Source organism: Lissotriton vulgaris, chromosome 6, assembly GCF_964263255.1.
Source record: "Lissotriton vulgaris chromosome 6, aLisVul1.2, whole genome shotgun sequence".
NCBI classification, from domain to species: Eukaryota; Metazoa; Chordata; class Amphibia; order Caudata; family Salamandridae; genus Lissotriton; species Lissotriton vulgaris.
Genome location: NC_141694.1, coordinates 223371042 through 223385779, shown reverse-complemented (window position 1 = coordinate 223385779; position 14738 = coordinate 223371042).

The following is a 14738-nucleotide window of genomic DNA, read 5'->3' as shown; positions in this document are numbered from 1 at the left end:
TCCTTATTCACATTTATCCAAATCAAACATACCACTCAATGCAAAAAGAACACAGAGGGAGGAGTATAGTTCTGTACTCAAAAATAGTGTGCCAACACACAAATGTGGTAATAGAATTTGTACATATCACACTTATAATAAAATCATTAAAAACAATTTGTCATGATAAAAACAAGTGTCACAAGAAATCTAATCACATATATTTCAGATCTATAGCCAATAATACTAGTAGCTTGCAGCAATTATGTTGATGCAAGATTAAATATAAGTAGAGAGATAAAACAGATAATACATCAAGATATTAACAAAGATAGAACTCATGATGTTCCTGAGTAGATTTCCGCATACCTTAGTTATATGTTATAAATCTAGCTCCATTGGCATTAGTGGGACAGTGGTCCTCAGTATTAACCACTTATAGTCCACATCCTACTAGGGATCAACAGAACATAGACGTTACTAGGAACAGGTTAAGAAAAGTAATAGACATCTATCATCAGTTAAGGCAGTTTCTGCTACACTAGCAGGCAAGCAATGTAGCTGGTGTAGCTCTGACTGCGGCATGGATTTCTATTACAAATCCTTAAACGTTAATTACAATAAAGGGGCTTTGCACACCGAGGCAGACTGAGATACCATTCTGGGTTGCTAGTAAAACATTCTAGTTGAAAATTGCAGAACAAGCATGGGGTAATCACGGAGAATGACAATGGAAGCGGTACCTAACATTTAACGACCTGAGACTTGAAGGAGTATGTTTGCCACCTTATATACCACTACACATGGTGTCACTTGCATAGGAGTTCTATTAGAGGTTCTCAGATGGAGGAGGATGTTGGAGCATGCTGCATCTCAGCATTATATCTCGGTAGATAGGAAATTAATTTGGAATATTGACACTGCTGTTAAAATCACTCTTGGGAATTTGGAGAGTGATGCAGCACTTTCGGCTATTTGTGAGACATGCACTGCAACTGTGTCTAAAGAAACAGAAGTGGGGTTACAAAACAAAACGTCATGAAGTTTACTTTTCAAATGGTGGGGATGGTCTTTGAACAAAATGATCTACTCTCAACCAAAATGTAAAGTTGATCATAGGGTAAACAGAAAAGTGAACAAGTTATATCAAAACAACCCAAATTGTTAATTCTAAAAACTGGAATTAATTCAGCAAATAGAGAAATCAGTAGTACCCTAAACAGGAAGACCAGAGAAATAACAAGTTGAGGCACAGAGAAGATATATCAGTTTTTGATGTGCACTGCTCTCCCATTCTACCTGAGTACCCAGTCATATCAGGGAAATGAGTGTCAGGCACTGGCCTCTGACAGGTCTGTTTTGTCTCCTTCTTGAAAAAGGGAAGAACCTCCTTAGCAATCTTATAGCTCTTGACTGAAGATGGTTAAAATTCTAGGAATCAGTAAGACTCCAAGTCACACCTGACATCAGGAAAGATAAAAGAGTCAAGGAAGAATGCAGGGGAATAAATCCAGGAGAAAGTCAATCTTCTGAAAGCAACAATCTGAGTACAAAAATAGTTTCACAGGGGTGAAAATGGTTTAAACAATAAGAGAAGAAATATGTTTCATTGCATCTTTAAATCTTGACTATTTCCATAAATATGGTAAAAAAGGAACTGACATCACATGCAAAGACCAAAATCCATCTTAGATTGGGAAACCTCAATAATGAATGCCCTATGGTCAATCCACCTTCTTGACAAAGGCTAGTTATAAGGCTTGTCCATACAGCATTTCAGAAAGCCATAGCATTAATTTGTTGAGTGAAAAAAAACCTGCAGATGACGTCCTTCTAGGTCCACTGCTGCTGCTTTTCTTGCCCGCCATTGCAGCAACTCGTGCAGCATTCCTCCTGTTTACCACAGCACAGAGATGCCAAGGCGGTCTGGGATATTATGTCACAGAGATTCAGTAAACAGAACAAGTTTGCATAGTTCATCAGTGATTTATTTCCTCACGAATACATGAGTTAAATTTCAGACAGTCGTAACAATGACACAACAAAGATTTCCTAATTAGAGTTTCAATTCCTTGTCTGGGTAGCACGGAAACAGCCAACACGCGTTTCGTCACCACGTGACTTCCTCAAGGCTTGTAGTGTAGTAACAAAATGAGCCTTGGACAATATTCCAGTTTGTAGCTTTAGATTCTCGAAATACCGAAGATCCCTTGTCAGAACTAGTAGCAGAGAGACTTATAATGTAGTAGCAGATGAGCCTAGGAAAGGTCCACATGGAGCTCTAGAGTCTCGAAATATTGTGCATCCTTTATCAGAAATAGTAGCGGACAGGCTATGAAGATTGATTCAGTAAGTAGCAAGGCCTCTCTTGTCTCGTACTAGTATATGCACCGTGAATCCTGAGCAGATGTACACTAAGCAGCAATTTACAATTTGGCTGCTCGGGATTCTCCCAGTTCGAGCCTTTCTTTTACATATAAACTCAGGATGTAGATCAGTTCCTAAGTAAGAGAGAATAGGAGGAGGAAAATTAAAAGTAAATTGGTTTCTCTGATGTAGCTGCTAGTTCAATATTAGAAGTCCAATTATGGAAAACAACCTTACAACGCAACTTTTACAGCGCACTACCATTACAACAAAACTTTTACAACGCAACATCCATTACAACGCATGCCATTACAACGCAACCATTACAACGCATGACACTAAAACGCATACCACTACAACGCATGTCATTACAACTCAGTCATTACAATGCATACCATTACAACGCATAGCATTACAACACATAGTACCCTTACACTATCCAACACTTACCCTACTGTTGCACCCCCTGGAGTTAGAATAGTAATTTTTACCCCTACACTATCCAATACTTACCTTACATGCAATGTAATGTTATGCGTTGTAATGGTATGCGTTGTAAAGGTAGTACGCGATGTAATGGAATGCGTTGTAAAGGTAGTTTTTAAAAATTCGTTGTAATGGAATGCGTTGTAATGGATGTTGCGTTGTAAAAAATGCGCTGTAAAGGTATGCGTTGTAACGTCAAACATCCCCAATTATTAAGTACTCCAAAGTCCATCTCTGTTTAGCAAATGATAGAGTTCCCTGCGTTAATTGGTACATGATGCAAGATGGGGTCACGTGTTGCGGGTGCCGTGATAAGACCCTTTACTAATAACTCAGGCGACCCCAGCAGCCCGCGTCCGTCAGTTTTCCGTATCCGGGATTCTAATATTGAACTAGCAGCTACATCAGAGAAACCAATTTACTTTTAATTTTCTTCCTCCTATTCTCTATTACTTAGGAACTGATCTATATCCTGAGTTTATATGTAAAGAAAGGCTCGAACTGGGAGAATCACAAGCAGCCCAATTGTAAATTGCTGCTTAGTGAACATCTGCTCAGGATTCACGGTGCATATACTAGTACGAGACGCGAGAGGCCTTGCTAATAACTGAATCAATCTTCATAGCCTGTCCGCTACTATTTCTGATAAAGGATCCGCAATATTTCGAGACTCTAGAGCTACATGTGGACCCTTTCCCCGGCTCATCTGCTACTACATTATAAGTCTCTCTGCCACTAGTTCTGACAAGGGATCCTCAGTATCTCGAGAATCTAGAGCTACAAACTGGAATATTGTCCCAGGCTCATTTCGTTACTATACTACAAGCCTTGAGGAAGTCATGTGGTGACGAAACGCGCGTTGGCTGTTTCCGTGCTACACAGACAAGGAATTGGAACTCTAATTAGGAAATCTTTGTTGTGTCATTGTTAAGACTGTCTGAAATTTAACTCATGTATTTGTGAGGAAATAAATCACTGCTGAACTATGCAAACTTGTTCTGTATACTGAATCTCTGTGACATAACGTCTCTCTCATGATCCTAGGGTGCTTTCTGTGCTATAGAAATTTATCTAAAAACTGAACACTATACATGGGGTCCTGTCTTTTGTGTATTTTGAATAAGTAATTTTGTGTCTTGTTCTAATCGATACTCTGGGTAGTGGGGTATCTTACCCTTAGTGGCACCTACCAGAATTGGAGAATTGTGAAGAATTGTTAGTTAAATTGTACCCATATCTGATAACACCTTTTTCTTTGAGTGTGCCATTATATCCACCACTACCGTGTGTGGTTCTTCGCGGTCTGGGATATGTACATGTTCAGCGTTCATTCACTCCAGTATTCCAAAACATTTGAGCTTGAGAATCAGGAGCTCTTCTTCATTGCTTGAACTCATAAATCCTTCGGTAAACTCTGGACATGACTCTTGACACAGATGTTAACAGTGAGAAGGGAGAAGCCCATCAGCAAAGGAAATGGGATGAAAATGCTTCAGCACAAAGCAGAACTCCTAAAAGAAGACCATAGTAGTAGACTAGTAAGACAGCAATCCACACAAAAAAGGCTGCTTATGATGAGAATAGACTAGGCAGTTACACTCATGAGCACAGCAGGTGAAAATCTTGTTTCACTTAGACCTCAAGCACCATCAGATAAGGCCAAGAATGGTTATATCCAGGTAGAAACACCAGATTGGCACTTAGCTGAACCAGACCTAACTTACAAAACTCAAATCTACCTAAGCGGATATGCAATTCAGCCTTGGTCCTGCTATAACAGTGACAGACCAGCCTGAACTGCCAGTATGGCTGTTTCCTGTCTGACGTTGCATGTTAGGCAAAAAATGTTGGACTGGATTGCGATGCACAGTAATAGAAATCCCCATCTTGTGAAACTCTGTTCTACAGCACAAGTAGCAGTGTATTTCCAGAGCCATGATTATAGGACACTCTATTACACTATTTATGGGTAGAAGATGCAAAGGTTAAGGTATTGCCCATTGATATTGCAAGGGCTCTGATTCCTGACAGTTGTCATATATTCAGATTGCATATCAAACAATATTTAGGTTGAGGTCTGTTGCATCTAGTGCAAGGCCTGGACACTACATTGGGAACAAGGAAGATCTCTGGGAGATCGGTATAATATTGGTAAACTGGGCTAAAGTTCTCTACTTTAGGATTTCAGTTTGTACTGCAATAATAATTTACTCTGCAGATGTCAATAGCTTGTCAGCAGTTGAATATGGAAGAGATTAATAGGTTATTGGGGCACTTTGTCCTTCATTGTACAATACCTATGTAAAACCTGAAGTGCTAGGAACAACCCTAATAACTAGGTTCCATTTGCTATCCCTTGATTACAGAATTTTTAATGTATGCTGGGACTGAACCTGCACTTTGCTCTGAAGATGAATCACTTGTTGTATCTTATGCAAACCCTCTGATTCTTATATATTGCTGCAGCTGGTTTTGGGCTCATTTGGGTGCGCATTCTTTGCCTCAGAGAATGCCTCAAGTAAAATGTCTTCCCCATAGTCTATTCCTTACACAGTGCTAAGGTCAGTCTACCTCAGCTAGGATAATGTCATTTCTACAGTCATTACACATAGGATTAGACAGGGTTCTCTGGTATAACTTCTCTACCTTCGTGGCATGGTGCAAAGATACTGGTATATGGCCAAAAGAACGACTTCACTTCAAATGTTGTTGAGAACAATATTACAGACAATCATTATTGTTCATTAGTTCCATGCCCAGGTCGACCGCTGGAATGGCTCCATGCTTATTATGAAGTTCCTTTAAAATTTCGAGTTTATTAGCAAATATGCTCTTTTAAATAGGCCACTCCTGAACAAGTGGTACTATTCACATAATACACATAAGACACAGGGTCTGATTCGCAAAGGTAACTTACGTGTTTGAATAATTGACACGTTTCAGAAAGTTTTTCTTCTTTTGGCTAGTCACAAAATCAGAGGGTAATTTACTACTAAAAAAGGGTAATAAATCCAGCACCATACATGGATAACTATTGGTGCTACAACAATACCACTGAAAATAATCTTGGTATGGAATTAAAATAAATCCCCACAAAAAAATGTTGTTAACTTAAATTAGGTTATATTAAATAGATAGAAATATGAATACATTTATTTTAATGTAGACATATATATTCAGATATACATACATATATATCGAGAGAGAGAAAAAGAGAGAGATGAAAAGAGGTAGATCTTACATATTAATTAATTGAAAGATATTTCAATACCCTGTGTTAAATGTAAAAAATAATGTAATTAATGTAAAATATTTGTATTAGAATACAACTAAATTAGTTTGAATTAATTCTACATATCACTTTTACTAATTATTCAAGCATAATAAAAAAAATGATTAAAGGGGGAATTTTCTTTTTAATTTAAACGTCCAAACATAATTTTAATTTAATATATTTCAATTAATTAAAGATTTATTTCAAAATTAAGTTAATAGTGTTGTAGCTTTTGTTGATCTACAATTCAAATAAATATATAAAATTAATTTACATTAATATTTAATATAAAAATATTTTTTATATTAATTTTCAATTCAAATCAACTCTTTCATTTTTCCCTGTACTTTAAATAGGGCTTCTAAATAAAACTGGATAGAAAATGATGTTACATTAAATTAGAGATATTCAGTCACAAAATGAATAACATTATCCAACTTTTAGAATATTGTATGAGAAGAGGTGAAGAGTTATGAGGATTGCTGGAGTAGAATGGATGTGGGGCTTTCAGAACTGTCTAAACACTCAAAGAAAGTTCTGATACTGAAGGTTTAAGAGTTGTTTTAAAATCTGGTGCTTAACATTATGAACACTTTTGCACTTCACAAAACTGCATATTTTGTGCTTTGTAAAATGAGCTCAAAACTAGGCCCTGTCTCCATCTTGGATTTCTCGTAGACGTGTTTTAATTTCTCATTCTAATACTTCACATAGCAAAATGTGCAGTGATACTTTGTGAGCACATGCCCATCTTGGAGAGCCTGGGAATCCATTTATTTTATAAGATTGTTATTGTTTGGCAAGTGTCCCGGGGGCATCCAGTCCGGGACATTGGAAAACAATGACTGTATTGATTGGACTATGCCGGTTTTACCTCTCCCCTCACAGCAACCCAAAACCTGGAACCCCGGCAGGAACAACCCTCTTCCGACAGCCAGAGGAATCGGGACCATGTTACTTTAACTGGGCTGAATTCGCGGAAGATCCCGCTCCCTGGGACGTCACAGTGGGTGAGGCTGAGAAACCAGGAAGAACGGAGGAGAAAGGAGACCCGACACGAGCGAGAGTAGGAGAGAGGGAAGAAGCTGTGGAACGAGCCGAAGAAGGTCGGACTGAGGACCCCAGAAAAGACGGGACCCTGCAACAGACGGTAGAGCCAGGAGGCGAACGTTTCCACTCTTCGCCCAGCCACTCGTCAAGAGACGCGTGGCTCTCAGGGTGAGCAGGGAGGAAGGCATTCAAACTCCAGTAATTCTCACTCCGGCAACTCCCCTCACCACTCCTTTCCCTGAGCACTTCTCGGCACGCAACAGCTGTTATCGGTTGCTCGTATTTCACCTGCTTGAAATCGTTTGTGCAGCGTGTGCTCCCTCACTCCCCTTCCCTCGTAGCAATAGTGCAAAACCCCAGACTGAATCCAAGTCCTTGTTTCTTTTATTTTTTTATTGCTTTCCGGACCGCGGCTGACTCGGGAGGAACCCTGGAGTGGAGGAAGAAGGGAAGATCCTCTCTAAAAGGACAGGCGACCACAGACAAAGACCCCAGAAGAAAAAAACTGTTGAAGCCAATAAAGGCGACTTTAAAACCAATACCGGTATCTGTGAGTTCATCAGTCCCGCTTACACTGGTGGAGAATGCGGACATAGAAACATCCATCTGTCCCCAAAAGATGGAAGACATACTGCAGCACCTAGTGAAAGGACAAGAGCAGTTAGGGTGGGCTGTCGAGCAACAGTTAAACTCCGCCCAAGCTGACAGAGAGACATTTAAAACTACTATTGCCGCACAAATTGAAGGGCTGCAGAAAATGATAGGAGAGGCCCGACCAGTGCTTACCGGGAACCTCGAGGCCACCCTCCTAATCCCTTGGGAGTATCGCTCCAAAAATACATACCTGGAGAGGACCCCGACGCGTTTATATTGAACTTTGAGAGGGTTGCCTATGCGTGCGGCTGGCCCCTGGAGAAGTGGCCATTTTTTCTCGCACCCCTATTATCTGCTGATGCTCAGGCGGCATATCAGGTAGCCAACGCATCGGGGAACATCCCCTATGCCACTATCAAGACCATTATCCTAGACCATCTTGTTCTCGATTCGGAGGCTTATCGAGTAAGGTTTAAGAAAGAGCGAGCAACACCAGGGGAATCCCCAAAGACTCTGTTTATTCATTTGAAAATGGCGGCTAACAAATGGCTCACCCCGACAGTGTCCTCCAAGGAAGAGATCATGGACAAAATCTATTTGGAGCAATTCTTGGAGGCACTACCATACAACACCTAGAAATGGCTGTGGCAGCATCCCGGTCTCACCACAGACCAAGCAGTAGAGATGGCGGTAACATTTGCGAGAGCTCAACCACGCTTACCCCCGTGGGAACCAGAGAAACCTACCAAAGGGGTAGCAACGAGAACGGACAAGAAACCCAGACCGAGCAGTGAGTCATACCAGCCTCGACCTAACAAACTAGAGATACCCAGCTTCAGGGGGCCACAATGTTTCGAATGTGAAACCTGGGGCCACATCGACCGTCTGTGCCCGCAAAGAAAGACGCAGGAGGAACCCATGGAAGTGGGATATCTCCCCAAGACTGTTCTATATTCATCAGAATTGGGAGGAGCATATCATGTGAGAGTAAGGGTAAATGGGGAAGAGGTTAGGACGCTGCTGCATTCAGGCTGCAAAAAATCTGTCAGAAAAAGGGTATTCGCTGAGGCAAACCAGGTCCTCCCCAATAAATGGGTGTATATTAAGTATGTCCATAGGGTTATAAAGGAGTATCCTGTAGCCCACATAACACTAGAAATGACATGGGGAAAGGCCTATACCGTGAAGGTGGGGGTGCTTGAGACTGTCCCAGAAGAAATAATAATAGGGATAGACAATCCCAACTTTCTAGAATTGTTCACGCACGCCCTCCAATTAACCACTCACCAAAACCAAAAGAAAATCCCTACTGCCCCCTCTGGGCCTGCTCTACTTTCCCCTGAACCCTGGGCCACTGATCGAAGCTTTAAGTTTGCGCAGGCTAACGACACCTCACTTTTTAATGCTTGGGAACAGGCTCATGTGACACAAGATATCCCGGACCCCAGATTTCCCCGTTTCCTTATTAAAGAAGGGCTCCTATAAAGGCAAGGGGATAAAGGGGCCCCGCATTAGCTTCTCATCCCTCTATGTTTTAGAGAACAGATCATGTTTTATGCACATACGCATTTATTGGCCGGACATATAGGGAGCGAAAAAACAACCCAGAATATATTGAAGCATTTCTACTGGCCTGGATTTTACAAAGACATCAAGATCCATTGTCAAACCTGTGAGGTCTGTCAAAGACATGCACATCGTCCACCCGCCATGCCCCTGCAACCCCTTCTGATCATAGGCACCCCATTTGAGAGGGTGGGGATGGACTTGATAGAGCCTCTACCTAGAACCCGGAGGGGTAACCTATACGCATTGGTCATTATAGATTACGCCACCCGGTTCCACGAAGCCTTCCCCTGAAAGCCACAACCTCCCGAGCCATAGCTGAGAAGCTGATCAAACTATTCTCCCGGGTAGGGTTCCCGCAAGAAATTCTAACTGACCAGGGAACCCCCTTCGTCTCCTGGTTGATGCGGGAAGTGTGCAAAATGCTCGACCTCCGTCACATTAAAACATCAGCCTACCACCCGCAAACTGACGGACTTGTTGAGCGCTACAATGGCACTCTCAAGTCCATCCTCAAGAAGATGCTGTCAGTAAACGGGACGGAGTGGGACCGCATTCTACCCTTGGCCCTTTCTGTCATTAGGGGACAAACCCAAAGTAGTCTTGGGTGTTCTTCATTTGAATTATTGTATGGCCGACAACCAAGAACACTTCTTGAAATGACTAAGGAGGCCTGGGAAACCAAGAAGCCAGAGAAGAACGCACGATCTTGGAATACAGCCAGTCCTTAAAAAAACAACTAACCAAGATGAGAGAACTGGCCTACTCCAGCCTGGTGAAAAACCAAGAGAAACAAAAGAAAATATATGACAAAGGGAAACGATGGAGGAGACTAGAAGTGGGGGATTGGGATCTAGTCTTACTTCCCTCCAGGACAAAAACATTCCAATCAGAATGGATGGGACCCTACAAAGTGACTGGAACAGTGGGAAAAACGAGCTATAAAATCCAGCTCTCCACACAGAAAACCCATATTTATCACATCAACTCCTTGAAAAAGTGGATAGGTCCCGTACCCAAGAGCTCTCATCTCGTCGTACCCACGAAATCTCCCTCTACGTCGACACTGAAGATGTTGGTGATAAATGACGAACTAAGAAAAGAAGAACAGGAAGATATCCAGACCACCCTGCTCCCTTTTGCCCCCTTATTCTCCGATCTACCCGGGAAAACCACCGTAGTGGAGCATCGAATAGAAACACCGGCGGGGGCTGTGGTAAAACAGAAGCCATATTGGATACTAGCTGCCAAGAGAGTGGATGTGCGCAGAGAGGTACAGGAGATGTTGCGTCATCGCCAATAGTGTTGGTTCCTAAACCCGATGGAAGCACTAGGTTTTGTATGGACTTTAGGGCACTGAACCATATCTCCTCTTTTGATGCTTACCCGATACCCCGCATCGATGAGCTCATAGAAAAACTTGGAGAAGCCAGATATATCAGCACGTTAGATTTGACGAAAGGCTACTGGCAAGTGCCATTAAGAGAAGAGGACAGGAAAAAGACAGCCTTTGTAACACCCGACGGGCTCTATGAGTTCAACGTACTCCCCTTCGGCCTGCACGGAGCGCCTGCAACGTTTCAGCACCTTATGAACGCGGTACTACGGGAATATCGATCATTTAGTTCCGCCTATATAGATGACATCATAATCTTTAGTCCAACCTGGGAGAGCCATATGAAGCCCATCCAAACGTCCTCGCTTCCCTGGAAAAAGCAGGCCTACACATCTACTCAAAAAAATCACGCATTGGCTATCAGAAGGTGAAATACCTAGGGTATATTCTGGGCCATGGCGTCATTGAACCCCAAATAGAGAAGTTACTAGCGATTGCTGAAACTCCCTTCCGCCAGAACAAGAAAGAAATGAGAGCCTCCTGGGTCTAATCGGCTATTATCGCTGATTCATTCCGGCTTTCTCAGAAGTAGCAACCCCTCTAACAGACACCCTGAAAAAGGAATCCAAAAATACAACCTACCACTCCCCTACCCCTGCCATGTGGAATGCTTTCAATACCCTAAAACGAGCCATCACCACCAGTCCGGTATTAACACCGCCAGACTTTACACGTCCCTTCCTTTTACATACGGATGCGGGGGCGGTCCTTTCCCAGCTAACAACTGAGGGGGTGGAGCACCCGATACTTTACATAAGTAGGAAGTTATTTCCACGGGAGTTAAAATACCCCACCATTGCGAAAGAGTGTCTCGCGATAAAATGGGCAGTGGATAAGCTAAGGTATTATTTGGAAGGATATCCCTTTACACTCTACACAGACCACGCTCCCCTTAAGTGGTTGAGCCAGAACATCTCCCAGAACCCTCGGGTCAAGAGATGGTTCTTATCATTGAAACCCTTTTCATTCACTGTATGCCTTCAGAAGGGAACGATTAATGCCAATGCCGACTACCTTTCTCGGTTTCCTCTTGCCAATCGGGAGAATCCGGGGGGTGACATGTCCCGGGGGCATCCAGTCTGGGACATTGGAAAACAACGACTGTATTAATGGACTGTGCCGGTCTTACCTCTCTCCTCACAGCAACCCGAAACCTGGAACACGGCATGAGCAACTCTCTTCCAACATCCAGAGGAATCGGGACAGTGTTACTTTAACACAGGGCTGAGTTCGCGGAAGACCTCGCCCCCTGGGACGTCACGGTGGGTGAGGCTGAAAAACCAGGAAGAACGGAGAAGGAAGGAGATCCGACGCGAGCGAGAGTAGGAGAGAGGGAAGAAGCTGTGGAACAAGCCGAAGAAGGTCGGACTGAGGACTCCAGAAGAGATGGGACCCTGCAACAGACGGTAGAGCCAGGAGGCCAACGTTTCCACTCTTCGCCCAGCCACTCGTCAGGAGACGGTGGCTCACCCAGGTACGGGCAAGAGTCTCGGGGTGGGCAGGGAGGAAGGGATTCAAACTCCTGTAATTCTCACTCCGGCAACTCCCCTCACCACCCCATTCCCTGAGCACTTTTCCGCACGCGCAGCTGTTGTCGGTTGCTCGTATTTCACCTGCTTGAAATCATTTGTGCACGTGGGCTCCCTCACTCCCCTTCCCTCGTAGCAATAGTTCAAAACCCCAGACTGAATCCAAGTCCTTGTTTCTTTTATTTTTGTATTGCTTTCCTGACCGGCGGCTGACTCAGGAGGAACCCTGGAGTGGAGGAAGAAGGGAATATCCTCTCTAAAAGGACAGGCGACCACAGACAAAGACCCCAAATCTGCATTACCCTATTATAGACAAAGCCCTAGAAGAAAAAAACTGTTGAAGCCAATAAAGGCGACTTTAAAACCAATACCGGTATCTGTGAGTTCATCAGTCCGGCTAAAAGCAAGCTAGATTTATATTAGCACATCCGATAATAGAGAATTGGTCATGGGACGTTTCCCCTATTTGTGCGCTGTCGAATTACACATCGCACCATGATTGTCAGGTACTGGGGTTTGTAGCTCTGGCTGCAACATTAAAGTAATCATGCTGGCAGTGGCTGCTGTCTCTGGCATGACAGCATGACAGCAGCATCGTGATTGGTCTGAGGACCCTGGTTCAGCTCTCAGACAGGGAGTGGGAGCCTGAACGTGTTTTCCACACAGGCCGTGCAATACAGCTGGGTGCAGAGCATACTAAATGCGCATGACTGTTTGGCCGGCCCAGATGGACGGTCAAATAGTCATGCACACTTATAAAGTGCTCACCACTCTTCCCTCTGGTGGCTGTGATGACAGCCCAGCCCCACTCAACCAGTGTTTAATTTGTAAAATATTATGTCCAGGTGGTCCAATTTTTGTAGGAGGCCACACCCACTTCTCCCAGCTCAACCCACTTCCTCCACTGGCTTAACCCACTTACTCAATTGGCTCCACCCACTTCCTCACTGGCACTGCTGAACGCCAGATGTAATACCACCGCCCATATCAAGAGCACCACGCTCCAAGAGATGTATGCATACGTCAATTTACAAAATTTGAAGATTACGCCACTCAAATCAGTTTCAGTGTAGTACACTTATAGAGTATAATAACACAATGGCAGAGTTCTGTATCTTCTTGTATGTTACTTTTATTCCATCCACTTCTTTTAGCCTTAGCCAACACGTGTTTCATCGCTTGGGGGGATTACCCAGTACGACTTCCTCAGAGCTGTAGTCTCAATTTGGTTGAATATATAGACCTCATACAATCAATGTCGATTGAGAGGTCAAACATCCAAAATTCAGCATAAATTAATGTTCGGCGTAGAATAGTCAAAATCCAACTGTGGAATTGACAGAGAAACAGAGAAAATCCTTCTCCCAAAAGGTATCACACTGGTCCAGTGTATATAGTATATAAAATCAGTCCCTGTATTCGGGTACCGAGAACCACAGCATCAGGGTTCCCTCATTTGGGGCCTGACAATTCAGAAGCCTATTATTCTTCCGGGGATTGATTTTTTGTACTATATATATTGGACCAGAGTGATAACTCTTGGGAGAAAGACTTTCTTTGTCAATTCCCCTATTAGATTTTGACAACTGGGTGCTGCTGATCACTGCCTCACCTGAACTTGGCACAGCTATCACATGAACCACCACATGGCTACAGCTTGTGAACGCAGACCTAGGGGTCCAGGCGAAGGCATGAGTGGACCAAGCACCGCTGTTTATTACTGTTGTATAATAGGTTCTTCCCTCCCCATGTCCCCTGATGTGCTTCGAAACCTCTTCCTCTCCACTGTGTGTATATTCAAGGATTAGGTGATTTTTTTGGGTTGACCAAATGGAGTTTTGACTACGCACTCGGTGTTATTTAGAACAGTGAGGTATTTTTAAGAACAGAAGAGACACGAACAACCATTTACTAAAAAGAGAAACATTTTGGATTGACTTTTTATGTACCCTACACCCGAAGGGGTTAAATGAACGGATCGAACTCAGTTGCTTTCTGTAGTACTATCTGACAACAGCAACCATAGAGGGTGCCCCCTGCACTCCAGATGATCGGAATTGACATGTATAGTTCTTTTGCAAAATGTTTGTATAATATATGTTTGTATAATATATGCATCAATCAGATTGAATTATTCATTACAGATTATCATGTTTCCCCCGCATTAAGTCGTCGGTAAAAATCCACCGGTTTCTTATATATTGTTTCACACAAAAAAACCCTCTTCCGTTTTTTTGAAATATCCTTGTTCAAAATCTTTATTCACATCACATTCAGACACAGGCAATGCTTGCGTAAACAGACTACTTCAAGGGCACACACGTAATTGACATCACATAGAGTTTACGCGCTCCGAGCGTCACTCTGCGGAAATAAACAAAGCGGTCCCACGTGACCGGCATATATACCATAGAGACACCGGGCAGAGAGAGCGACGCACGCCGACGGTTCACCGTTGGAACTCACACGGACTAATATTCGGTAAGATCTGATTAGA